Source organism: Chamaea fasciata, unplaced genomic scaffold (genome assembly GCF_029207755.1).
Source record: "Chamaea fasciata isolate MVZ Bird 193981 ecotype frontalis unplaced genomic scaffold, bChaFas1.0.hap1 SCAF_177, whole genome shotgun sequence".
Taxonomy (NCBI): domain Eukaryota; kingdom Metazoa; phylum Chordata; class Aves; order Passeriformes; family Sylviidae; genus Chamaea; species Chamaea fasciata.
The window spans coordinates 66505-89892 of record NW_027094262.1 but is presented as its reverse complement, the minus strand read 5'-3'; the positions used below and the strand labels follow the sequence as shown (position 1 = coordinate 89892).

Here is a 23388-nt window from a genome sequence, read left to right as displayed (position 1 = left end):
GCGGATTTTGGGGGGTCCTGGGGGTCCCGAGTTGTCCTGGAGGGGTTTGGGGGGTTTTGGGGGGCCTGGGGGGAGTCCTGGGGGCTGCTTTGGGTGTTTTTGGGGGATCTTCGGGAGGTTTGGGCGGCCCATTTGAGGCATCAAAGGAACCTGAGGAGGGTTTTGCGGGCTCCTGGAGGTCGGGGGGGCCCTGGGGGTGGTTTGGGGGGCACTGGGGGGTTCCAGCCCGTGCCCCCCCCCTCGTTTTTGACCCCCCCCCCCGAGCTGTTTCGGTCTCATCGACGCCCTCCTGAAGCCCAAGGGGGGGTGGGCGCTGGGCCCCCCCCTCTGCCCCCTCCCCCTGCCACCCCTGCGACGCCCTGCAGGTGAGGAACCCCCAAAAACCCCTCCCCAGACCCCAAATTCACCCCTGGGTCCCCAAAAAAACCCCAAAACCTCTCCCCGGACCCCAAATTCACCCCTGAGGCCCCAAAAAACCCCCAAACCCCTCCCCATGAACCCCAAATCCACCCCTGGGACCCCCCAAAACCTCCCCAGGACCCCAGATCCACCCCGGGACCCCCAAATCCATCCCTTGGACCCCCAAAAACCCCCAAATCCATCCCTGGGACCCCCCAAAACCTCCCTCCAAACCCCAAATTCACCCCTCGGACCTCCAGAATCCTTCCACAGGACCCCTCAGGGGTGGTTCCCCACGAAAAAGGGCGGGAAACGTGAGGGGAGAAAAAGGGCGGGAAACGTGAGGGGAGAAAAAGGGCGGGATCAAGTGGAGGGGATCAATGGAATTTTGGGGGGGGTCAGCGACGCTGAGGGAAGATCAATGGAATATTGGGGGGGCATCAATGACATGGGGGGGGGTCAGTGACACTCGGGTGGGGATCAATGATGCTGTGGGGGGGTCGATATCAGAGGTTATCAGAGGAAATCGCCGCCGCCGTCCTCCCGTGCCCAGAGCCCCGCCAGGACTCCAGCGCAGCTCCGGCTGCAGGCGGAGCAGGAGCGGCTCCTGCCGCCCGCAGCGATCCCGGTCCCGATCCCGACGGCAACGCCAGCCCGGTCCTCAGGCCCCGAGACCCACAGCCCGCCCGCCGAGGGGGGCCGCACCGCTCGGGAGCCGCAGCCGACACTGACAGGACCCGAACCAGAACGCCCGCTCCCATTCCCGGCCCCGCCTGGCTCCTCGCAGGGCCGCGAGCAACCTCGGCTCGGCTCAGCTTCGAGGGGCGGGGCGGGGCCGCGGGCGATGGTCCCGCCCCCATCCCGGGCAGCGCGGGGCGCCGGGGCGGGCTCGGGGCGGAGCCGGGGCGGGCTCGGGGCGGAGCCGGGGTGGGCTCGGGGCGGAGCCGGGGCGGAGCCGGGGCGGGCTCGGGGCGGAGCCGGGGCGGGCTCGGGACAGAGCCGGGGCGGGCTTTGGGCGGAGCCGGGGCGGAGCCGGGGCGGGCTCGGGGCGGAGCCGGGGCGGGCTCGGGGCGGAGCCGGGGCGGGCTCGGGGCGGAGCAGGGGCGGAGCCGGGGCGGAGCCGGGGCGGGCTCGGGGCGGAGCCGGGGCGGGCTCGGGGTGGAGCAGGGGCGGAGCCGGGGCGGGGTCGGGGCGGAGCCGGGGCGGAGCCGGGGCTCTGTGAGGCGGGGCCCGGAGGCAGCCGGGGCCGGGCAGTACCGGGGGCGCGGCTTCAGGGGCGCGGGGCGGGTCCCAAGTGCACGGCGCCGGGACCCCACCGGGGCGTTCCTCACCGAGCCTATAGAGCAGCAGCTACTTCCGCCACCCTTTTGAATCCCCGCGATTGGCGGGCTCGCTGAGGCATCGGCAGTGCTGATTGGACAGCGGGCCCCGGGAATCGCGCCCGCCCCCCGGCCCGCGCTGAGGGCCCGGGGCCTCCGCCCTCAGACCGGCTCCGGCTCCAACCCGGCCCGGGCTCTGCTCCGGTCCCCCCGGCCCGCCCTGAGGGCCCGGGGGCTCTGCGCCGAGACCGGCCTCGCCCCTCCCCGCCTCGCCTCGTAGTAGATTTCTGTTTGGTTTGTGGGAAGAAACAGTTGTGAGAAGTGAGATTTGTGCTGGAGAGGTGCTGCTGGGAAGAAAGGATGGAGTAAATCTGCTCCGAGGATGTGTGATGAAGAATTCAGGGTAAGGGTTGGGCAATATTTATAAACTGTCTCCATATTTCCCTGTATCTCTGGGTGTTTGGATTTAGCCTGGGATTGTCAGCTAAGTTATAAAAAAGCCAACCCGGCTACTGAACTCCCAATAAACGTTTGGAACCCTTGCACAGAAAGACAAGTTAGCAACGATTCCAAAGGAAAAATTGTAAATGGAGGGTAACGATTGCGGGGGGATTTCCTTGGGGATTATGACCCTCACACATACGGAATTTAGGAGGTGGAATCCCAGTTTCAGCCTTGGGCACGTGCAGGAGAAGAGGGGTCGTTATCCCTATCAAGGAAAGCCCGGTGCCCCAGCGCGCCAGGTGCGGACAACGAATTCTCCGGGGATGAGCACAAGTCCCCTCTTCCCCTGCCCCGACACTCGGACTGGCAGCAGCTGCAGGTGAGAGCTGTCACAGGATGGTGAGGAGACAGAGCAGCCCCAGGTGTGACCGTCAGGATGAGGAGGGCAGCAGAGCCGCCACAAGTGTGAGCTGTAAAGGATAATGAGGGGCCGGTTCTAGCCGGGGGCGGTTTAATAGAGGAGCCCGAGTTCACTTTGGCATCGGGCCGTGAGGAGCTCAGCGTGGTTTCTGCGGTGGTGGGAAAGCTTCTTACAGCGCCTGCAGGAGCACGTGGATGTGGGGGGTTTCTTTGTGCCGGACAGCAGTAGCAGGTAAGCCAGCATGGGTTTGTAGGGGAGATTTTTTTTTCTTTGCAGCTTTGTCTTACTAATTTCTCTGTGGTGCTCCCAGGAAATAAAAGGAGTTATGGAGAGAAAAGGAGTTCAAATTCAGTGAAGAAACTCTTCTTCTGTGGTTGTCAGTATTCAAACTGAAGAAAACTTTCCACCTGGATTTTTAATGAGTTGTGGTATTTCTATGTGGTTTTTATTAAGTATTATGCTCTTGGGTGGCGTGTAGTGTTTTGTCTGATTTTTGATGTTATGTGTAATTTGGTTTTTGAGTGAGGATAACTTTGTTGGAGGGGTTGTTTGTATTTGAGGTAGAATTAATTTAAGTAGCTTTTTTTGCTAGACTTCTGATACGTGGTATTGGGGTTTTGTGTGTGATATGTAGGGATTCAAGTTGGGTAGGGTTATTTTTTCTGTTTAGTGGCTTTGAATGATTTATTGTGTAGCTTTATCTTGTTTGTAGATGGTGTATGGTGAGAGATATGGTTTCTTTTTCGTGTTAGGTTTTGTAGTTTACATGTCGGTCAGAGTATTTTTGAACCGAGTTCTGTTGAATTGTTTTTGGTGAGATACAGTGTTTTTTGAGGGTGTGTTTTCTAAGGTTTACAATGGTGTAATTGGCTGTAGTGTGAGATGTAAAGGAGGTTTTTATTTTTTTGGTGGTGGTTTTTATTATGGTGAGTGTGTAGTATTTGTTTTGATGGGTTTGGGGTAGTGTGATGTAGCTAATTTATTAGGGTTTTCTAATATTTATAATTCAATTATTGTTTATTGTATTACAGGGATTTATTTATTTAGCTTGTTTGGTTTTAGTGTGTGTTCTATAATTATGGAAAATTTGGGAGATGCTGTTTATAGTTGAATGGATCTTTTAGTTTTAGGATTGAGGGGGTTGCGGGTATATATTTTGAAGTTTTTTTGAGGGGATTGGACATGGGGGTTATTTTTATTATATTTGGTAGTTGGACTTATAGTAATAAGAGCTGGCTTTTTTTTTGCTGCATTATTTTTTGTTTTTTCTTTTCTAGTATTCTTGTATTTGTGTGGTCAGGGTAGTGGTGTTTCTGGTGCAGCTGTAAGCCTCCATTATTGTTTGTGTGTTTTAGGTGGTCCACTGGTATTACAGGGAGACCCCCTCATTGACCGGCCAACAGATCTGCTGAGATTGTACATCAGCATTTGGTTTTCTCTACGGTACCTGACTAAGAGACAGCAGTCTGGTGACAGCAAGGAATTCCCAGAGGTGGAGCTGGATCTCAGCAGTCAAGCTGACGTGGGCAAGGTGAGCAGTGACTGGTGGACAGAAGCAGTTGCTATTGTTCAAGTCTCACTTGCTGGTGCAACTCTAAGCATTCACTGTTCTTTTTTTTTTTTACTTTAGGTTGTCCCCTTGCCAGATGTGCTGGCCCCAGAGGCCAGATGGGTGCAGCATTAAGGTATACTTGTGGCATGCTTCAGTCAGACTGGGGAGGTTGCTGTTTCACAGTAACTCAGCATGATTTTTTGCTTCTTTTGTTTCTTTGCAGGTGCCACTGCTGTCCCAGGCGTGCTAAGGAATAGAGAGAGCCGGTGAGTTGCCCTTTAGGCAGGGTGACCCATAGGTGAGCGATGCGCTCAGCATTTACTTTTTCCTTTTGCTGGGTCCACTCCTGTCAGCCTCTGGAGCGGAGTGAAGATCTGAGGGGGAGCTGGGGCAGCAGTGCAGAGGAGCCCTGGGGATTACTCTTCTGGAGGGGGATAGTCACATTTCCTGTTTTGTGATCCTAGGTAGCGCGAGGAGGTGCGGAGACAAAGTCTGGATACGGCAGCCCCAAAGCGGATGCTGAGAACATGTCTGAGATGCTGAGAACGTTCTGTCGAGGACGGACGTTCCACTCGTGTTCCAAAAGCTAAGTGTTGGGGCTGGTGGTCAGGAGAAGGGAAAAAACCTTTTCAGTCCCGGGAGGTGATTTAAAGTTACCTTAGAAGAGAAGGCCCTAGTGGGGTGGTCCCTTCAAAAGTAAAGGGTGAGGGTTTCTCCTCAGCTTCACCAGAGCCTTTGCTGGGCGGGGCAGTTCTGACCCATCTCCATGTTCTAGGGAGCTTCACATTATTGGCCTTCTTTTAGAGTCCACAGGGTTAGGCTGCAGCAGGGGATTCCTGGCCCAGGAGCGTCCTGATTAGGAGCAATGCTAGTTGCAAGGCGTAGGGTTAGTAGGGTTCAGCAGGGGGAGTTTACAGTGGCACACAGAGGCTGAAGGAGGGCTTGAGAAGTAAAGGACTCGAGGTCTAGAGAACACACAGTGAAAATCGGGGGTATAGCCTAGGATACAAGTCAGAGTACAGGTATCCCGGCCCTCACAGCGCTGCTGCCAACACTGTTTCCCTGAGAGCAGGTGCAGGCAGCAATCTTAATGCTAGACAATGCCAGAAGTCCTGAGAGGTGCAGGCAGTAACCCTAAGCTAGGGCCAGGCAGGAAGTGACAGTGGTGGGGCAGAGTCCACAGGGTTGAGGTTCACCGGGGATGTCCACCCTGCGTTCCTGTCCTGCTCTAACCGGGGATGCTCACAGCCCTAATGGAGGCCACGGTGGGTGGGCTCAGTGCCAGTAATGCCTCTAAGGCTTTGGCGCTGCGAGCGTCAGCCTCCGAGCTCAGCTGAAGCACACACGGGGCCCGAGGACCCGGTCCTGCTTAAGAGACGGTGAATAGCAGAGCTGCTGGTTTTTGGCTGATGTGCAGCTAAGATTATGCTTTGATGTTTGGTTTTCTTTATTGTAGCTGACTAGGAGACAGCAGCCCAGCGACAGCAGGAATTTCCCTGAGGGAGAGGCGGCCTTCTTTAGCACCCAGCGTGGATTCACCTTCCCAGACGTCTGAGAGATAAGTGGAGGGCTCGGAACTAGGGAGGGGATGAAAGCAGGGTACCAGGGCAGGGGTCACCGGGAGGGATTTTTTGAGTCGGGTTTGGAGATGGGGATGTCCCAGATGTGACCCCTTAGGCTACATGAAGGGAAAGTCTCATTCTGGATCACAGGGCTGAGGTGTGCAGGGCAGAGCAGTCCCAGGGTGTGTTGTGTCTCTTGTGCACTCTGTGTCTTTTGGGTGTCTTGTCTTTTCCTTTAGTCCTTTCAGGGGCCTGTCAAAACCCCTGGCATCAGTCTTAGCATTTCTGATCTCTGTGCTCCTCAGCCAGGTGCCTTTGTCTCAGCTGCTTGGACACTCATCAGAATCCATCTCTTCACAAGCATCCAGTCCGATGCCTTTTCAGGTCTTGTTCTGAGCTGTACTGACAGCCGTGCACCGCCCTGATCCATTCCGGCGGGTTAGGTCTTGTGAGAATGCAAAGGCAGGTAGAGGATTCTGACCGTAGGATTCTCGGGCATCCATCTCTGCGTTTCTTGGGATAAGTCATCCCGATGGCATCTTGTTCCTGCAGGGTTCTCTGAGCCTGGCCAGCTCACCATCCATCTTACCTAGGTCATCTCATTCTGAGTTCTCTGGACCCTCAGGGTCATTCTTCTTGCCCAGAGTTTTCTGTCCCTGTTGCGTCCCCTCGTTTTTCCTGTGCTGTGTCACGGGTGTTGGTGTGTGTTTGGCTGGGAGCTGCTCTGCCTTGCTGCTCAGTCTGGGTGTAGAAGTAATAGGATGAGTCCCGGGGACTTGCATTTTGTGATGTGGGGATGTGGGGTGTAGTTAGACTGTCGAGGGTATTCCTAGATTGGCACAAGATGTGTGGAGCTGTCAAGGTATCCTGCAGCACTCTGACTTTTGTCCCAACTTTCTTTCAGATGCAGAGAGATGAAATCCGTGGCAGAGCCCCCCATCCTGGGTGAGGGGCTCCCCTGAGAAGGTCAGTCCCTGTTTGTGTTTGCAGGGGAGGTGTAAATGATGGCTGTGTTACAGCTCTGTTCTTTGTCTTTATTTTTAGGTGGTAAAGCCGGATCTCAGCAGTCAAGCTGACGTGGGCGAGGTGAGCAGTGATGGGTGGACAGAAGCAGTTGCTATTGTTCAAGCCTCACTCGCTGGTGCAACTCTAAGCCTCCGTTATTGTGTGTTTTAGGGAGTCCACTCGCAGGAGGCCGAGCTCCCCTCTCACCAACCGGACGACAGACCCGGGTCACCTCACCCGTGAGCCCTCCGGGAGCATTCCAGGAGTCTGTGATGGAGCCTTGATCTTCTCCTTGTGAAGGCCCCATCCAGGTAGGCTTGGATAATGGGCGAGGAGTTGAGGTGAGTCAGGGAGGAGAAGGAGGGATGGTCCCCTCAAGTTCCAGCGCTGCCACGTCACCTTGTCTGCTCTTTACCCAGGCAGACCCTGCGACGCCGGCGTTGGCCTCTGAGCGCAGCTGAAGCACGGGGCCGAGGACACAGGCAAGCTTAGGAGACAGTGAGTAGCAGAATTGCTGGTTTCTGGCTGATGTGCTGCTAAGATTATGCTTTGATGTTTGGTTTTCTTTATTGTAGCTGTGTAGGAGACAACAGCCCAGCAGCAGCAGGAATTTCCCTGAGGGAGAGGCGGCCTTCTTTGCCACCCAGCGTGGATTCACCTCCCTAGACGTCCGAGAGATAAGTGGAGGGCTCGGAGCCAGGGAGGGCTTGAAAGCGGGGTGTGGGATCAGGGGCCACCGGGAGGGATTTTTTGAGTCATTTTTGGTGACAGGGATGTCCAAGATGTGACCCCTTAGGCTACATCAAGGGAAGGTCTCATTCTGGATCACAGTGCCGAGGTGTGCAGGGCAGAGCAGTCCTGGTGTGTGTTGTGTCACTTGTCTGTTGTGCTCTCTGTCCTTTGGGTGTCTTGTGTGTGCTGTCTTTTCACTTAGCCCTTTGAGGGGCCTATCAAAACCCCTGGCATCAGTCTTAGCATTTCTGATCTCTGTGCTCCTCAGCCAGGTGCCTTTGTCTCAGCTGCTCGGACACTCATCAGAATCCATCTCTCTTCACAAGCATCCAGTCCGATGCCTTTTCAGGTCTTGTTCTGAGCTGTATTGACAGCCGTGCACCGCCCTGATCCATTCCGGCGGGTTAGGTCTTGTGAGAATGCAAAGGCAGGTAGAGGATTCTGACTGTAGGATTCTCGGGCATCCATCTCTGCATTTCTTGGGATAAGTCATCCCGATGGCATCTTGTTCCTGCAGGGTTCTCTGAGCCTGGCCAGCTCACCTTCCATCTTACCTCGGTCATCTCATTCCGAGTTCTCTGGACCCTCAGGGTCATTCTTCTTGCCCAGAGTTTTCTGTCCCTGTTGCGTCCCCTCGTTTGTCCTGTGCTGTGTCACGGGTGTTGGTGTGTGTTTGGCCGGGAGCTGCTCTGCCTTGATGCTCAGTCTGGGTGTAGGGGTACGAGGGTAATAGTGCCGGGGGCTTGAAATTTGTGATGTGGGGTGTAGTTAGACTATAGAGGGTATTCCTAGATTGCCACAAGATGTGTGGAGCTGTCAAGGTATCCTGCAGCACTCTGACTTTTGTCCCAACTTTCTTTCAGATGCAGAGGGATGAAATCCGTGGCAGAGCCCCCCATCCTGGGTGAGGGGCTCCCCTGAGAAGATCGATCGCTATTCAAGGTGAGAGTCACATATTTCACATTTTTTGGCACTCCAGTGCAGGCCACCTGCATTTACAGCTTGAAACAAGTGAGTCCCTTGGTAACCCCTGGGCAGCAGCTGGAGCCTGCTCCGGGCTGGGCTGAGGGAGCAAACACTTGTGGCTGACACAGCTCCACACTGGGGGTACTTGGGAAAACACCTGCCTTGTCCTGGATTTTTTTTTTTTTGAGCTTTTTACACGGTTTTAATCATCACCTTGGTAAAAATAAATGGTAAGGACTGAAAACATGAGAGGCTGGCAGGTTATGCTCGTGAATGAGAACTTTTTTTTTAAATAACTGTGCGGCCTATATCTTAATTTTGAGACTCTCTTTTTTGGCTGACTTTACTGTAAAAAATCTAATTTTAATTTAGCTGCCTCAATAATGTTTTTATTGTACAAATATGTTCTAGCGGCAGGAGCTTAAAGTAGTAACACCAACATGCCACCTCTGGAATAAATCCCTGCGTCTCCTCAGACCTACTGGTTTGCAGTAGAGTTTGTACACCTTTCGCTGCAGCTGTGGTTCTTAATAACTGGAAGTCCATGGATTGCTGGGCGATTCCCATAAGTTCTCCTATTTTGTAGGAGCTGCATGGTGAGGTCAGCATTCTGAGGGAGGCCCTGGCACAGCTGCCAAGGGCAAGGAACGTGGAGCATCCCAGGGCTTCTCCCACCCGAGTTTCTCCCGGAGCGTGCTGCGTGTCATGCCGGATGTTTAACCCGGGTTTGGGGTGTTCTCCTGCAGTCCCAGCTCTGACTGCTGCCCCCGAGCCCCGGCCTTGCTCGGTCCCAGCACTGAACCTGGCAGGTGGGTGTGCTTTTCCAGCCCTTGAATCCCACGGGCAATCCCAGATTCCCGGAGCTCCCCGAGGCACAGCCTGGCCTCCCTCCCTGGGAGCTGCATTTCAGTCTGCCTGGACCAAGGCCATCCTGTTTGAGACTTTATTCCTGTTGCTTTTCCTCTTGCAGGTAGTTGGCGAAAAGGAGAGAGCCAGTAGGAAGTGAAGCCACTGGAAGGCCTTATCCCAGTCCAAGGTTCCCACTTTTCTTTCTGACTCCTGGATAATTGCCTGGCCATAACTGGACAGAGACTGTCAGTTTGATTTCCTGCCTTTTCCAATAAATCCTTGCTTTCAGCTGGAGTGTATTCCTGGTGTCATCCCCCTCCTCGTCCGTGGATGTGTAAATAAAATTCCTGACTTGCCGAGTCCAATTTTGTTATTGCAGGAAGTGTGGTGCTTTTGTTCCACTGAAACTTCCCAACTCTGCTGAGAGTTTCCGATGTCAAATACAAGTAAGATTCGAGTTTCTTTGCATTGTTACTCCCACAAAACACAGATCATTCTTGGATAGGAGTAGCTGGACCTGTTGAATTTCCACTTCCCTTTAAAATTAGAGCAGAGGAAGCAGATTTAAATTTGTTCCATGAACTTCCACCAACTTGATGACTGTTCCAAAAGTTTGCAGTGTTAGAAATGCCTAAGCTTGTTTTCCAGGCAAGCTGGGATTTAGATGTTATTTCTTCCTTTTATTTGATGTTTTTTCTCTCTCTGATTCTAGTAAGAGAATATATTTTTTTTTTCCAGTTTTCCATCCTAATTGGAGTTTTTGTACATTGTAGGGCACATTTCCAAGGAAATTTACCAAATTCATGTTGGTAAAGCAGGAGCTATTCAGCACCATGCTGCCACTTTTTTCCTTTCAACCCCCTAACAGGTCTCATTCTACCCATACACAGTATTACCAGCAATAACTTGGTGTCGAGTTGTATTTCAGAGGTAGCAATAAAACAAAGTTGACATTTTATTTTGTGCCTCTCTGAACCTCTTTGTTTATTAACAAAGAACTCCAAAACAAAGCAAACAGAAAAACAAAAACCAAAACAAAAGCCCCTACAAACACTGCCCCCCAAGAAAAAACAATGACAGAGAAAACATACCAACATTATTAAATAAAAATTAAATCTTTACCCCTTAGAAAACGAGGCTAATTTAATTTTAATTCATTGTGGTTCTGATGTGTTAGGTAAATGAATTCATATAGTTTAAAAAATAAACAAGTCAACACAAATTAAATAAATACAAAAATAGAAAAATATAAGTAACAAAAATAGAAATATAAAATACAGTTTTAAGGGGTGAGAAAATCTCTAGAAAAGCTAAAGCTTTTACAGTATCCCCTAAATAGGTGGTACTCTCTTAACTGCTGCAGAGCGTTGAAACAAGCCTAGAGAAGCTTCAGTGTGCACCAAAAGCAGCTGCTGCTATAGGAAACCGGTGTTGTTTTAAGACCTCCCCCTCCCAAGTTCCTTGCACTTTGTGTTCACAGAGAAGTCACACGAGTCCTGATATATTTTTCCTTTCTTCAAGGATGATGACAACAAGAAAAGTCAACTCTTTAATTTTTGCTTATCCCTAGCAAGCAAAGCCCGGTGCCCCAGTGTGTCGGTGCAAACAGTGAAATGTCTGCAGCAAGTTCCCTCTGCCCCGCCCTCACCCTCGGGCTGGCAGCAGCTGCAGGCGTGAGCTGTTAGGATAACGAGGGGACAGAGCAGCCGCAGGCGTGAGCTGTAAAGGATAATGAGGGGCAGGTGGCTCCTGCCCGAGCTGCTTACGCGGGGAGCCTCAGCTCACTCTAGCGTGGAGCTGCCGGAGGGAGCAGCTTCTGCGAGGCTCTCTGGAGTGTCTTACGGGATGATGGCGAGCTCGTCTTACAGAGTTTGGGGGAACCCTCGGATATGGAGTATTGCTTCAGGAGATGCCGAGGGACAAACCTTTGTGCCGGGCAGCAGGAGCAGGTGAGCCGGTGTGGATTTGTAGGGGGGACTTTTCTCCTTTTCCCTTTCAATTTTGTCTTCCCAATCCTTCCCTGGCGTCCCTAGAAAAAAAAAAAAAGGGGGTTTTGAGGACAAAAGAGTTTAAATTGAGGAAAGAAACTCCTTTTATTGTCTGTGTTCAAACTGGGGGAATCCCCCTTCACCTGGGATTTTAATAAATAGTGGTACTTCTATGCGGTGCTTTTATTACTTTATTACTTATATGGTGCTTTTATTCAATATTGCATTCTTTGGTGGTACATAGTGTTTTGTTTTATTTTTTGGTATTATTTATTGCCTGTAATTTGGTTTTTGAGCGAAGGTAACTGTATGGGTGGGTTTGTTTGTATTTGAGGTAGAATTAATTTAAGTAACTTTTTTTTTTTTTTTAAATAGGCTTCTGATACGTGCGATTGGGGTTTTGTTTTTGTTTATTGTATGTAGGGATTCAGATTACCTAGGGCCAGCCTGGCCGGTGGAGGTTTTGTTAGATGCAATTTTAATATTTTTAAAAGTTTTTTTCTGTTTAGTTGTTTTAAGGTGGTTTTCAATAATTTTTTGTGTAGTTTTATTTTGTTTGTAGATGGTGTATGCTAAGGGATACGGTCTATTTATTTGGTGGTAGGTTTCTTAGTTTACATGTCGATCAGATTGTTTTTGAACTGAGTTTTATTGTTGAAATATTTTTTTTTGGTGAGATATTGTATTTTTAAAGGAAATGTTTTCTAAGGTTTACAATGGTGGAAGTGGCTGTAGGGTGAGGTATAGGGGAGGTTATTTATTTAGCGGTGGCTTTTATCATGGTGAGTATGTAGTGTTTGTTTTGGTGGGTTGAGGTAGTGGAATGTAGGTAATTTTTTGTGTTTCCTAATATTTGTAATTGGATTATTGTTTATTATAGTATAGGGGTTAATTTATTTGGCTTGTTTGATTGCAGTATATGTTTTATACTTATGGATCATTTGAAAGGTATTGTTTATAGTTACATTAATTTTTTTGGTTTTGTGTGTATTTATAAGTGGTATTTTTGTTTTGATGGTTTGAGGTTTATGGGTTTCTTGAGTTAGGAATGATTTGTTTTGGTGTTTTTAATTGAAATTTATTTGTGACTTCTTTGTTGTGTAGTTTGATTTGTTTGTTGCTGTCGGGGTTTAGAGTAAATTTGAGAGGAAACCTTTGAATGGGGTTCTTCTGGAAAGTAAACCTAAACAGTCTCTTTCTTTTAAACTGCTTTTGCAAAGAATTTCTTTGGAGAAAAGTGGGAAAACCTATTTGTTTAACAAACAAAGTGGTCGCAAGCATAAAGAATGAATAATATGAAATAATAAAACTTTTTGTTATTTTGAAGCGAGATGGTAACTTCAGAAAGTCTTTGCTGTGGGCTGTAGCTGAGCTCTTTTGGTCTCTTATCAGCTGTTCTGGTGTTGATAAAATGCTCAGGTGCAGGCCCCGTGGGCTGCAGGTGCCAGCTCTCGGCGCTGCTCTGGGTTTTTCAGTCTGCAGCAGGTTTAAACAGTCCTAAGAAAAAGGAAAACAAATAGCGAGGGAACTTCTCTGCCCTAACTAGCTGAAACCAAGAGCAAAGCACATCTTTGTGCTGCAGTCTGTCTGTGCTTGAGCTGAATATACGAGAGAGGGTATTCAGAGGAGTGAAAGTCGTTTTCTTAAAACAAACTGCAACCATTTTCTTTCCTTGCTTAGCTCTCAAAATCAGTCTTAAAGGTCCAGAACAAGCGACTGGGGATACAAGCGGCATAAACTCACCCTAGGGCATTCTATGTCTTATCCCCATATCATAAACTTATCAAAACAAATTGAATTCTAACTCTAGGAAGACATATATTCCACACACTTATGTCTTTATAGAAGCAACATACAGCTGTATACAGACAATGGTAGCGATAGTTAATAAACAGTGATGCTTACAGATGGTTCTTACTTAACAGTTAGATTTTCTGGACGTTCACATCCGTGTTGTTTCTTTTTTCTGTGCCGTTCACTATGTGCAACTCGGTTGCAGTCATTTGGCAGTCTAAGGGGAGCCAAGGTTGCAGCTACTGACAGCTTGGACCTGGGAGTAAAGTGCAGCAGTGTTCAGAATTGCAAGTGGCAGAAGCCCACTCCCGGGCACAGAGCTCTGTGCAGGAACGGTGGGTCTCTTCTGTGGGAAGCTATACACACCGACTAAGTTCCTGATGTCAGTTTGCAGAAGGTGTTTGGCAGTCTAAGGGCAGCTAGGGTTTCAGCTTCTGGCAGCTTGGTTCTGGGAGTAATGTGCACTGTTCAGAATTCTAAGTGGCAGAAGCCCACTCCCGAACACAGAGCTCTGTGCAGGAACTGTGGGTCTTTTCTGTGGGAACCTAAACTAACCCCAGCAGGCTCCTGATGTCAGTTTATGGGATGGATTTGGCACTCCAAGGACAGTTAGGGTTCCAGGATCTGGGAGCTTGGATCTGGCAGATGTCCTGTGCTGAACTTAATTTTATCAGGTAGCAGCCCACTCCAGGGCAGAGAGCTCTGTGTAGGAACAATGGGTCTCTTCTGTGGGAAGCTAAAATCACCCCCTAAGTTCCTAATGTCAAGTCGTAGGAGACATTTGGCACTCCAAGGACAGTTAGGGTTCCAGCCTCTGGGAGCTTGGATATGGGAGAAGTGCAGCAGTGTTCCGAATTGAAAGTGGCAGAAGCCCACTCCGGGGCACAGAGCTCTGTGCAGGAACGGTGGCCGCTTTTCTGGGGAAAGTAAATATACCTCTCTGGTTCAGATTGTCAGTTTTAAGGAGCCATTTGGCAGTCCAAGGGGAGCCAGGCTTCCAGCTTCTGGGAGCTTGGTTCTGGGAGTAATGTGCACTGTTCAGAATTCTAAGTGGCAGAAGCCCACTCCCGAACACAGAGCTCTGTGCAGGAACAGTGGGTCTTTTCTGTGGGAAACTTAACTCCCCCCATAAGTCTCCTGATGTCAGTTTATGGGATGGATTTGGCACTCCAAGGACAGTTAGGGTTCCAGCTTCTGGGAGCTTGGATCTGGCAGATGTCCTGTGCTGAACCTAATTTTATCAGTTAGCAGCCCACTCTGGGGCAGAGAGCTCTGTGCAGGAACAGTGGCTCTCTTCTGTGGGAAGCTAAACTCACCCCCCGAAGTTCCTAATGTCAGGTTGTAGGAGACATTGGGCACTCCAAGGACAGTTAGGGTTCCAGCTTCTGACAGCTTGGATATGGGAGAAGTGCAGCAGTGTTCAGAATTCTAAGTGGCAGAAGCCCACTCCGGGGCACAGTGCTCTGTGCAGGAACGGTGGATCTTTTCTGTGGAAAGCTAAACTCACCCCTCCAAGTTCCTGATGTCAGTTTGCAGGGGGTGTTTGGCAGTCTAAGGGCAGCTAGGGTTTCAGCTTCATGGAAGCTTGGTTGTGGGAGTACGTACACTGTTCAGAATTCTAAGTGGCAGAAGCCCACTCCCAGGCACAGAGCTCTGTGCAGGAACATTGGCTCTCTTCTGTGGGAAGCTAAACTCACCGACTAAGTTCCTAATGTCAGGTTGTAGGAGACATTTGGCACTCCAAGGACAGTAAGGGTTCCAGCTTCTGGGAGCTTGGATATGGGAGAAGTGCAGCAGTGTTCAGAATTCTAAGTGGCAGAAGCCCACTCCCGGGCACAGAGCTCTGTGTAGGAACGGTGGGTCTTTTCTGTGGGAAGCTAAACTCACCCCAGCAGGTTCCTGATGTCAGGCTGTAGGAGACATTTGACACTCCAAGGACAGTAAGGGTTCCAGCTTCTGGATGCTTGGATCTGGCAGAAGTCCTGTGCTGAACTTATTTTTATCAGTTAGCAGCGCACTCCGTGGCCGAGAGTTCTGTGCAGGAACTGTGGGTCTTTTCTGTGGGAAGCAAAACTCACCCCTCCAAGTTCATGATGTCAGTTTGCAGGGGGTGTTTGGCAGTCTAAGGGCAGCTAGGGTTTCAGCTTCATGGCAGCTTGGTTGTGGGAGTGAGTACACTGTTCAGAATTCTCAGTGGCAGAAGCCCACTCCCGGGCACAGAGCTCTGTGCAGGAACAGTGGCTCTCTTCTGTGGGAAGCTATACTCACCGACTAAGTTCCTAATGTCAGGTTTTAGGAGACATTGGGCACTCCAAGGAAAGTTAGGGTTCCATCTTCTGACAGCTTGGTTCTGGGAGTAATGTGCACTGTTCAGAATTCTAAGTGGCAGAAGCCCACTCTGGGGCACAGGGCTCTGTGCAGGAACTGTGGGTCTTTTCTGTGGGAAACTAAACTCACCCCTCCAAGTTCCTGATGTCAGTTTGCATGGGGTGTTTGGCAGTCTAAGGGCAGCTAGGGTTTCAGCTTCATGGCAGCTTGGTTGTGGGTGTAGGTACACTGTTCAGAATTCTAAGTGGCAGAAGCCCACTCCTGGGCACAGAGGTCTGTGCAGGAACATTGGCTCTCTTCTGTGGGAAGCTATACTCACCGACTAAGTTCCTAATGTCAGGCTGTAGGAGACATTGGGCACTCCAAGGACAGTAAGGGTTCCAGCTTCTGGATGCTTGGATCTGGCAGAAGTCCTGTGCTGAACTTATTTTTATCAGTTAGCAGCCCACTCCGTGGCCGAGAGTTCTGTGCAGGAACGGTGGGTCTTTTCTGTGGGAAGCTATACTCACCGACTAAGTTCCTAATGGCAGGTTTTAGGAGACATTGGGCACTCCAAGGACAGTTAGGGTTCCAGCTTCTGACAGCTTGGTTCTGGGAGTAAGGTGCACTGTTCAGAATTCTAAGTGGCAGAAGCCCACTCCGGGACACAGAGCTCTGTGCAGGAACTGTGGGTCTTTTCTGTGGGAAACTAAACTCACCCCAGCAGGTTCCTGATGTCAGGCTGTAGGAGACATTGGGCACTCCAAGGACAGTAAGGGTTCCAGCTTCTGGATGCTTGGATCTGGCAGAAGTCCTGTGCTGAACTTATTTTTATCAGTTAGCAGCCCACTCCGTGGCCGAGAGTTCTGTGCAGGAACGGTGGGTCTTTTCTGTGGGAAGCTATACTCACCGACTAAGTTCCTAATGGCAGGTTTTAGGAGACATTGGGCACTCCAAGGACAGTTAGGGTTCCAGCTTCTGACAGCTTGGTTCTGGGAGTAAGGTGCACTGTTCAGAATTCTAAGTGGCAGAAGCCCACTCCGGGACACAGAGCTCTGTGCAGGAACTGTGGGTCTTTTCTGTGGGAAACTAAACTCACCCCAGCAGGTTCCTGATGTCAGGCTGTAGGAGACATTGGGCACTCCAAGGACAGTAAGGGTTCCAGCTTTTGGATGCTTGGATCTGGCAGAAGTCCTGTGCTGAACTTACTTTTAGCAGTTTGCAGCCCACTCCGTGGCCGAGAGTTCTATGCAGGAACGGTGGGTCTTTTCTGTGGAAAGCTAAACTCACCCCTCCAAGTTCCTGATGTCAGTTTGCAGGGGATGTTTGGCAGTCTAAGGGCAGCTAGGGTTTCAGCTTCATGGCAGCTTGGTTGTGGGAGTAAGTACACTGTTCAAAATTCTAAGTGGCAGAAGCCCACTCCCGGGCACAGAGCTCTGTGCAGGAACTGTGGGTCTCTTCTGTGGGAAGCTAAACTCACCCCTCCAAGTTCGTAATGTCAGGTCGTAGGAGACATTTGGCACTCCAAGGACAGTAAGGGTTCCAGCTTCTGGGAGCTTGGATATGGGAGAAGTGCAGCAGTGTTCAGAATTCTAAGTGGCAGAAGCCCACTCCGGGGCACAGTGCTCTGTGCAGGAACGGTGGGTCTTTTCTGTGGAAAGCTAAACTCACCCCTCCAAGTTCCTGATGTCAGTTTGCAGGGGGTGTTTGGCAGTCTAAGGGCAGCTAGGGTTTCAGCTTCATGGCAGCTTGGTTGTGGGAGTGAGTACACTGTTCAGAATTCTCAGCGGCAGAAGCCCACTCCCGGGCACAGAGCTCTGTGCAGGAACAGTGCCTCTCTTCTGTGGGAAGCTAAACTCACCCCCTAAGTTCCTGATGTCAGGTTGTAGGAGACATTGGGACTCCAAGGACAGTTAGGGTTCCAGCTTCTGACAGCTTGGTTGTGGGAGTAATGTGCACTGTTCAGAATTCTAAGTGGCAGAAGCCCACTCCGGGGCACAGAGCTCGGTGCAGGAACTGTGGGTCTTTTCTGTGGGAAACTAAACTCACCCCAGCAGGTTCCTGATGTCAGGCTGTAGGAGACATTTGGCACTCCAAGGCCAGCAAGGGTTCCAGCTTTTGGATGCTTGGATCTGGCAGAAGTCCTGTGCTGAACTTATTTTTATCAGTTAGCAGCCCACTCCGTGGCCGAGAGTTCTATGCAGGAACGGTGGGTCTTTTCTGTGGAAAGCTAAACTCACCCCTCCAAGTTCCTGATATCAGTTTGCAGGGGGCGTTTGGCAGTCTAAGGGCAGCTAGGGTTTCAGCTTCATGGCAGCTTGGTTGTGGGAGTAAGTACACTGTTCAGAATTCTAAGTGGCAGAAGCCCACTCCGGGGCACAGAGCTCTGTGCAGGAACTGTGGGTCTCTTCTGTGGGAAGCTATGCTCACCCCCCGAAGTTCCTAATGTCAGGTCGTAGGAGACATTGGGCACTCGCAGGACAGTTAGGGTTCCAGCTTCTGGCAGCTTGGCTATGGGAGAAGTGCAGCAGTGTTCAGAATTCTAAGTGGCAGAAGCCCACTCCCGGGCACAGAGCTCTGTGCAGGAACAGCGGCTCTCTTCTGTGGGAAGCTATACTCACCGACTAAGTTCCTGATGTCAGGTTGTAGGAGACATTGGGCACTCCAAGGACAGTTAGGCTTCCAGCTTCTGACAGCTTGGTTCTGGGAGTAATGTGCACTGTTCAGAATTCTAAGTGGCAGAAGCCCACTCTGGGGCACAGGGCTCTGTGCAGGAACTGTGGGTCTTTTCTGTGGGAAACTAAACTCACCCCTCCAAGTTCCTGATGTCAGTTTGCATGCGGTGCTTGGCAGTCTAAGGGCAGCTAGGGTTTCAGCTTCATGGCAGCTTGGTTGTGGGTGTAAGTACACTGTTCAGAATTGTAAGTGGCAGAAGCCCACTCCTGGGCACAGAGGTCTGTGCAGGAACATTGGCTCTCTTCTGTGGGAAGCTATACTCACCGACTAAGTTCCTAATGTCAGGCTGTAGGAGACATTGGACCCTCCAAGGGCAGTAAGGGTTCCAGCTTCTGGATGCTTGGATCTGGCAGAAGTCCTGTGCTGAACTTATTTTTATCAGTTAGCAGCCCACTCCGTGGCCGAGAGTTCTGTGCAGGAACGGTGGGTCTTTTCTGTGGAAAGCTAAACTCACCCCTCCAAGTTCCTGATGTCAGTTTGCAGGGGGTGTTTGGCAGTCTAAGGGCAGCTAGGGTTTCAGCTTCATGGCAGCTTGGTTGTGGGAGTGAGTACACTGTTCAGAATTCTAAGTGGCAGAAGCCCACTCCCGGGCACAGAGCTCTGTGCAGGAACAGTGGCTCTCTTCTGTGGGAAGCTATACTCACCGACTAAATTCCTAATGTCAGGTTGTAGGAGACATTGGGCACTCCAAGGACAGTTAGGGTTCCAGCTTCTGACAGCTTGGTTCTGGGAGTAATGTGCACTGTTCAGAATTCTAAGTGGCAGAAGCCCACTCTGGGGCACAGGGCTCTGTGCAGGAACTGTGGGTCTTTTCTGTGGGAAACTAAACTCACCCCAGCAGGTTCCTGATGTCAGGCTGTAGGAGACATTTGGCACTCCAAGGCCAGTAAGGGTTCCAACTTCTGGGAGATTGGTTATGGGAGAAGCGCAGCAGTGTTCTGAATTGCAAGTGGCAGAAGCCCACTCCCGGGCACAGAGCTCTGTGCAGGAACGGTGGATCTCTTCTGTGGGAAGTTAAACTCACCCCTCCAAGTTCCTGATGTCAGTTTGCAGGGGGTGTTTGGCAGTCTAAGGGCAGCTAGGGTTTCAGCTTCATGGCAGCTTGGTTGTGGCAGTAACTACACTGTTCAGAATTCTAAGTGGCAGAAGCCCAGTCCCGGGTACAGAGCTCTGTGCAGGAACAGTGGCTCTCTTTTGTGGGAAGCTATACTCACCGACTAAGTTCCTAATGTCAGGCTGTAGGAGACATTGGGCACTCCAAGGATAGTTAGGGTTCCAGCTTTTGGATGCTTGGATCTGGCAGAAGTCCTGTGCTGAACTTATTTTTTTCAGTTCGCAGCCCACTCCGTGGCCGATAGTTCTGTGCAGGAACGGTGGGTCTTTTCTGTGGAAAGCTAAACTCACCCCTCCAAGTTCCTGATGTCAGTTTGCATGGGGTGTTTGGCAGTCTAAGGGCAGCTAGGGTTTCAGCTTCATGGCAGCGTGGTTGTGGGAGTAAGTACACTTTTCAGAATTCTAAGTGGCAGAAGCCCACTCCCGGGCACAGAGCTCTGTGCAGGAACAGTGCCTCTCTTCTGTGGGAAGATAAACTCACCCCCCGAAGTTCCTAATGTCAGGTTGTAGGAGACATTGGGCACTCCAAGGACAGTTAGGGTTCCAGCTTCTGGGAGCTTGGCTATGGGAGAAGTGCAGCAGTGTTCAGAATTCTAAGTGGCAGAAGCCCACTCCCGGGCACAGAGCTCTGTGCAGGAACTGTGGGTGTTTTCTGTGGGAAACTAAGCTCCACCCAGCAGGTTCCTGATGTCAGGCTGTAGGAGCCATTTGGCACTCCAAGGCCTGTAAGGGTTCCAGCTTCTGGATGCTTGGATCTGGCAGAAGTCCTGTGCTGAACTTATTTTTATCAGTTCGCAGCCCACTCCGTGGCCGAGAGTTCTGTGCAGGAACGGTGGGTCTTTTCTGTGGGAAGCAAAACTCACCCCTCCACGTTCCTGATGTCAGTTTGCAGGGGGTGTTTGGCAGTCTAAGGGCAGCTAGGGTTTCAGCTTCATGGCAGCTTGGTTGTGGGAGTAAGTACACTGTTCAGAATTCTAAGTGGCAGAAGCCCACTCCGGGGCACAGAGCTCTGTGCAGGAACGGTGGGTCTTTTCTGTGGGAAGCTAAACTCACCCCTCCAAGTTCCTGATGTCAGTTTGCATGCGGTGCTTAGCAGTCTAAGGGCAGCTAGGGTTTCAGCTTCATGGCAGCTTGGTTGTGGGTGTAAGTACACTGTTCAGAATTGTAAGTGGCAGAAGCCCACTCCTGGGCACAGAGGTCTGTGCAGGAACATTGGCTCTCTTCTGTGGGAAGCTATACTCACCGACTAAGTTCCTAATGTCAGGCTGTAGGAGACATTGGGCCCTCCAAGGGCAGTAAGGGTTCCAGCTTCTGGATGCTTGGATCTGGCAGAAGTCCTGTGCTGAACTTATTTTTATCAGTTAGCAGCCCACTCCGTGGCCGAGAGTTCTGTGCAGGAACGGTGGGTCTTTTCTGTGGGAAGCTATACTCACCGACTAAGTTCCTAATGTCAGGTTGTAGGAGACATTTGGCACTCCAAGGCCAGTAAGGGTTCCAGCTTCTGACAGCTTGGTTCTGGGAGTAATGTGCACTGTTCAGAATTCTAAGTGGCAGAAGCCCACTCTGGGACACAGAGCTCTGTGCAGGAACTGTGGGTCTTTTCTGTGGGAAACTAAACTCCCTCCAGCAGGTTCCTGATGTCAGGCTGTAGGAGACATTTGGCGCTCCAAGGCCAGTAGGGGTTCCAGCTTCTGGATGCTTGGATCTGGCAGAAGTCCTGTGCTGAACTTATTTTTATCAGGTAGCAGCCCACTCCGTGGCTGAGAGTTCTGTGCAGGAACTGTGGGTCTCTTCTGTGGGAAGCTAAACTCACCCCCTGAAGTTCGTAATGTCAGGTTGTAGGAGACATTGGGCACTCGCAGGACAGTTAGGGTTCCAGCTTCTGGGAGCTTGGCTATGGGAGAAGTGCAGCAGTGTTCAGAATTCTAAGTGGCAGAAGCCCACTTCCGGGCACAGAACTCTGTGCAGGAACAGTGGCTCTCTTCTGTGGGAAGCTATACTCACCCCCTAAGTTCCTAATGGCAGGTTTTAGGAGACATTGGGCACTCCAAGGACAGTTAGCGTTCCAGCTTCTGTCAGCTTGGTTCTGGGAGTAATGTGCACTGTTCAGAATTCTAAGTGGCAGAAGCCCACTCCGGGGCACAGAGCTCTGTGTAGGAATGGTGGGTCTTTTCTGTGGGAAACTAAACTCACCCCAGCAGGTTCCTGATGTCAGGCTGTAGGAGCCATTTGGCACTCCAAGGCCAGTAAGGGTTCCAGCTTCTAGATGCTTGGATCTGGCAGAAGTCCTGTGCTGAACTTATTTTTATCAGTTAGCAGCGCACTCCGTGGCCGAGAGTTCTGTGCAGGAACATTGGCTCTCTTCTGTGGGAAGCTATACTCACCGACTAAGTTCCTAATGTCAGGTTGTAGGAGACATTGGGCACTCGCAGGACAGTTAGGGTTCCAGCTTTTGGATGCTTGGATCTGGCAGAAGTCCTGTGCAGAACTTATTTTTATCAGTTAGCAGCCCACTCCGTGGCCGAGAGTTCTGTGCAGGAACGGTGGGTCTTTTCTGTGGGAAGCTATGCTTCCCGACTAAGTTCCTAATGTCAGGTTGTAGGAGACATTGGGCACTCCAAGGACAGTTAGGGTTCCAGCTTCTGACAGCTTGCTTCTGGGAGTAATGTGCACTGTTCAGAATTCTAAGTGGCAGAAGCCCACTCCGGGACACAGAGCTCTGTGCAGGAACTGTGGGTCTTTTCTGTGGGAAACTAAACTCACCCCAGCAGGTTCCTGATGTCAGGCTGTAGGAGACATTTGGCACTCCAAGGGCAGTAAGGGTTCCAGCTTCTGGATGCTTGGATCTGGCAGAAGTCCTGTGCTGAACTTATTTTTATCAGTTTGCAGCCCACTCCGTGGCCGAGAGTTCTGTGCAGGAACGGTGGGTCTTTTCTGTGGAAAGCTAAACTCACCCCTCCAAGTTCCTGATGTCAGTTTGCAGGGGGTGTTTGGCAGTCTAAGGGCAGCTAGGGTTTCAGCTTCATGGCAGGTTGGTTGTGGCAGTAAGTACACTGTTCAGAATTCTAAGTGGCAGAAGCCCACTCCGGGGCACAGAGCTCTGTGCAGGAACAGTGGCTCTCTTCTGTGGGAAGCTATACTCACCGACTAAATTCCTAATGTCAGGTTGTAGGAGACACTGGGCACTCCAAGGACGGTTAGGGTTCCAGCTTCTGACAGCTTGGTTCTGGGAGTAATGTGCACTGTTCAGAATTCTAAGTGGCAGAAGCGCACTCCCGGGCACAGAGCTCTGTGCAGGAACAGTGGCTCTCTTCTGTGGGAAGCTATACTCACCGACTAAGTTCGTGATGTCAGGCTGTAGGAGACATTTGGCGCTCCAAGGCCAGTTAGGGTTCCAGCTTCTGGATGCTTGGATCTGGCAGAAGTCCTGTGCTGAACTTATTTTTATCAGGTAGCAGCCCACTCCGTGGCCGAGAGTTCTGTGCAGGAACTGTGGGTCTCTTCTGTGGGAAGCTAAACTCACCCCCTGAAGTTCCTAATGTCAGGTTGTAGGAGACATTGGGCACTCGCAGGACAGTTAGGGTTCCAGCTTCTGGGAGCTTGGCTATGGGAGAAGTGCAGCAGTGTTCAGAATTCTAAGTGTCAGAAGCCCACTTCCGGACACAGAACTCTGTGCAGGAACAGTGGCTCTCTTCTGTGGGAAGCTATACTCACCCCCTAAGTTCCTTATGGAAGGTTTTAGGAGATATTGGGCACTCCAAGGACAGTTAGCGTTCCAGCTTCTGACAGCTTGGTTCTGGGAGTAATGTGCACTGTTCAGAATTCTAAGTGGCAGAAGCCCACTCCGGGGCACAGAGCTCTGTGTAGGAATGGTGGGTCTTTTCTGTGGGAAACTAAACTCACCCCAGCAGGTTCCTGATGTCAGGCTGTAGGAGCCATTTGGCACTCCAAGGCCAGTAAGGGTTCCAGCTTCTGGATGCTTGGATCTGGCAGAAGTCCTGTGCTGAACTTATTTTTATCAGTTAGCAGCGCACTCCGTGGCCGAGAGTTCTGTGCAGGAACATTGGCTCTCTTCTGTGGGAAGCTAAACTCACCTCTCCAAGTTCCTGATGTCAGTTTGCAGGGGTTGTTTGGCAGTCTAAGGGCAGCTAGGGTTTCAGCTTCATGGCAGCTTGGTTCTGGGAGTAAGTACACTGTTCAG

The 23388-nt window shown here is 50.9% G+C and overlaps 3 long non-coding RNA genes across 6 annotated transcripts in view; all 3 read left to right on the top strand.

Moving 5' to 3' along the window:
• The first annotated feature begins 1845 nt into the window (after positions 1 to 1845).
• On the top strand, positions 1846 to 5740 carry LOC136304782 (uncharacterized). 4 transcript variants are annotated; one of them, XR_010724812.1, is made up of 7 exons: positions 1846 to 2121; positions 2386 to 2814; positions 2894 to 3011; positions 3939 to 4114; positions 4214 to 4268; positions 4359 to 4401; positions 4600 to 5740. It is a non-coding gene; the product is annotated as an uncharacterized lncRNA (long non-coding RNA). The 4 variants fall into 4 exon arrangements; XR_010724811.1 differs by having other exon boundaries at positions 2371 to 2814; XR_010724810.1 differs by lacking the exon at positions 1846 to 2121 and having other exon boundaries at positions 2143 to 2814; positions 4600 to 5737.
• A 9-nt stretch (positions 5741 to 5749) lies between these two features.
• Positions 5750 to 9614, top strand: LOC136304783 (uncharacterized). The gene is made up of 7 exons (XR_010724814.1): positions 5750 to 6663; positions 6742 to 6783; positions 6874 to 7013; positions 7122 to 7200; positions 7278 to 8376; positions 8987 to 9209; positions 9371 to 9614. It is a non-coding gene; the product is annotated as an uncharacterized lncRNA (long non-coding RNA).
• A 1433-nt stretch (positions 9615 to 11047) lies between these two features.
• Positions 11048 to 23388, top strand: part of LOC136304788 (uncharacterized) — a 61907-nt gene continuing 49566 nt past the window's right edge. Inside the window, exon 1 of the long non-coding RNA XR_010724820.1 lies at positions 11048 to 11198. This is a non-coding gene — a long non-coding RNA (uncharacterized lncRNA). The remainder of the gene's footprint in view (positions 11199 to 23388) is intronic.